This window comes from Solanum tuberosum, unplaced genomic scaffold (genome assembly GCF_000226075.1).
Source record: "Solanum tuberosum cultivar DM 1-3 516 R44 unplaced genomic scaffold, SolTub_3.0 scf00104, whole genome shotgun sequence".
Taxonomy (NCBI): Eukaryota; Viridiplantae; Streptophyta; class Magnoliopsida; order Solanales; family Solanaceae; genus Solanum; species Solanum tuberosum.
This window is the reverse complement of record NW_006239030.1, coordinates 206,910-210,203: the sequence shown is the minus strand read 5'-3', so window position 1 is coordinate 210,203 and position 3,294 is coordinate 206,910. Positions and strand designations below refer to the sequence as shown.

General features: G+C 34.9%; 1 long non-coding RNA gene across 1 annotated transcript in view; it reads right to left on the bottom strand.

Moving 5' to 3' along the window:
- Positions 1 to 754: 754 nt before the first annotated feature.
- LOC107060925 (uncharacterized) overlaps positions 755 to 3,294 on the bottom strand; it is a 5,455-nt gene continuing 2,915 nt past the window's right edge. The window contains exon 4 of the long non-coding RNA XR_001473613.1: positions 755 to 1,107. This is a non-coding gene — a long non-coding RNA (uncharacterized lncRNA). The remainder of the gene's footprint in view (positions 1,108 to 3,294) is intronic.

The following is a 3,294-nucleotide window of genomic DNA, read 5'->3' as shown; positions in this document are numbered from 1 at the left end:
CCAAAGTGATTTAGTTTCTACTTCTAAGATTATAACAGTCTTAGAACAAAATGTAACAAAAGTGATTCAATTTCAAGGGTTTAAAATCAGTGATTGGGTAAAGTCCAGGGTTGCAGCTTTTATCACGATTCATGCAATCAATATCATTCATATGGGCATTTATCAATTATCGAATCAATGAATCACAAGGTTAAATGTATGATCATGGTCTCCCGACCTCTAATCGCCTACGATAAATAACACCCTAACTACATCACTAGCGGGGATATGATGGATTAAGTAACGAGCATTACGATTTCTTCATGTATGGTGACCCAAGCATGGTTTCTAGGTATATCTCTATCCTAGATACAAATTAACCCTAGTTATTTAGAATTAATCATGCTCCTTATGTCCCACGTTCTATCTTCTTATTCCTCTCCCAAGTTCAATTTGGATAATGTATTTATTTCAATGGCGATTAGTCAAGAAATACTTCAACCAAGAACATAAGAAAAATTCATATGATAATTAACATTAACCTAATAACAAAATCAATAGATTACAATCATCCTGTAGCCACAACCTTAAGGTATTTAGCTACTCATGATCCAAGAATCGATCAAACAATGTTCAAATAACATACAAAGATCGAAAGGAAAATAGTTTAGGAAAGAACCCTAAAAATGGTGAAAATGTTCTCCCAAGTCGTCGTTCTTCAAAACCCAGAAAAAGAATAGTTAATAAAAAAATATAATAACCTATTTATACTAAAAGTCGAAACGACCAAAAACTGGAGCATAGGGCGCGACACGGAGAGGCTTTAAATATTTGATTCCATGCACAATAGCCTTCTCTGCGACGCGGACACTCCACGGAGTGCTCTGCCTCTAACTCAACTTTCGCGAATAAAATAACAACCCTTCTCCGCGACGCGGAGAATACACAGAGGGCTCTGCCTACTGCTGACTCTCGTGAGTTAATTTAAGACCCCCTCTTCGCGACGCGGAGAGGATACGACAATGCCTTGATCTTCTTTTCTTCCTCTTTCTTCTATGCTTCTTTTTGCCTTTAATCTTCTGTGTTCCCCATTGTCCATTTTCATGCTCATTTCTCTTCTTAGCTTACCTACACAACTAATCATGTTGGTTAGCTCATAAACAAACAAAAGACTCAATAAAATTATAAACGAACACATATTGAATTCAAACTAAGCTTAAATGCGGGCATAATTAGCTTTCTAGGCATATAAATATGCCTAAGATCAAACCCCGACGAATTTTTCAACTCAATTTTTTATCTTAATTCAATTAAATTCGATTTTTTTTTTCTCATTTTCTCTTTAGATTTGGTTACCCAATACATGTACCCAATAATCTAACTCAAAACAACTCTTAAAATCGATAAGACTATCTCAAGAAACTCATCAATCCTATCGAAATTCAAGAATGAAGACAATTTTAAGAACACAACTCAAGAACATCAAATCTTCAACTTTATAGGAAGGAAATACGCTGAAAGTAACATGATTGGCGCGTGGGTGAACGAACCCAACGCTATGTGAACTCACATACCTCTTAGGGATCAACCCATGACAAAATCCGCAACGAAACCTTCAAGAACTTGATGAAATCTTGACCTTTTCTCCTCTTGAGTTCTTTCTCTAAAAACCCTAACGTGAAATTTGAGTGCGTAAACTGAACCAATTCAGTCTAAACCCCTAATTAATTATTAAAAATGAAACAACTTAATTGGGTAAGGAAAAGACCAAAATACCCCTCTTAAATCTGGGTAACTTTCCTTATCGCCCGACTTCAAATGGGAATATCTCCCTCATACAAACTCGAAAATTAGCAAACTCGGTGGCGTTGGAAAGATGATTCCAAGAACTTTCATTTGATATCTTATAGCCCACCTAACTCATCTTGTACTGAGAGTTATGGTCGTTTGAAGTTGACCCAAAACTCATACTTAGCATAACTTGCCAAAATTTCCAAATTTATTCTTTCCAAAAATAGTTTCTTTCTAATTCTAGTTCTTTCAAATAATGAGGTGTTACAATTTTTTCTTTTTTCATACTTGTGTTATGCTTTATTTTGGTGTGAGGTTGATTGACACTGTCCTCAAAGCGTTCATGAGTGATTTAGAGGTTTTGAGACTTTTGGGGTGATTCATATTGAGAGAGTTGACTTTGGTTAACATTTGAGAACCGAGCATCAGATGGTGATTCTGTTAGTTTCGTTGATTTTGGAATGTCGAGTTTAGGCTAGTAGGGTGGTTAGTTTGGGCCCCAAGATTATATTGTGTAAATGATCATTAGGATGAAACTCCTAAAAGGAGATACGAGGAATAATTTTGACTAAATGATCTTTTTTTCAGAAATCTGATGATTTCATTGGTTCCATTACATGTTTTATGATCCATTTACACTATTAGATCATGTATAGTTTACTAATGGGTTTCTAGGCTCAAGACAAGGTGTTTTACAATTGTTGTTTTTCTGGACACATTGTTTTGCTGACAGCTTTCTTTCTGACGAGATTTCTTTCTCATTTTTATTGTTTCAGCATTTTCAATACTTTGAGAGCTTGGGCGAGTTCCTAACTCAATTCTAAATCATTTTCTACCAATTCTATCTACTAAATTCTTCAAAATCAAAGATTTCAAAATAGGATTTTGGGGTTTTCCCCCCAAATTGGAAAGTTAGTATTTCTTTGATTTGAGACTCAATTCTTACTTGATTTTGGTTGAGTTTTCACAAACAAACTCCTTTACAGTTGGAAATTATGATTTTCAAATAAATTTTTATCTTTACCCATTTCAATTTTGATGAGATTTTTGGATGATTTTAATCCTAGTTTCAATTTTGATGGGTGTCTTTGGAACTACTTTGATAAGTACTTTCCATTCTTGATAGTTGAGAATCGTTTTGGGGCTTTCGATAAAAGGAAAAGCACTGATTAAGTGATTTCAAGTGAAGATTCGTGACTCGAGATAGGTTTGACTTATATTTCTTTCAGACTGGGTTGGTAGTTAACCATGCTTATAGACTAGACTATGAAATGGGACCGTAGATGAGATTGAATTATTAGAATTGTTGAGTTTATAATTTTACCCATTTTAGGGATTATTTATGTTGTTTTACCTTTGTGGGGCTTATTTAAGTTGTTTTCCTCGTGTTGGGGCATATGTGTTGAGGAGGTTTATATGTGTTGTTTTTCCATTGAAAAAGTCTTTTATGATATTATTGCTTTGAGAGCATGAAATTCTTGGTTTCAATTACTCCACCAGCAATGACCCCCCCCCCCCCCCCCC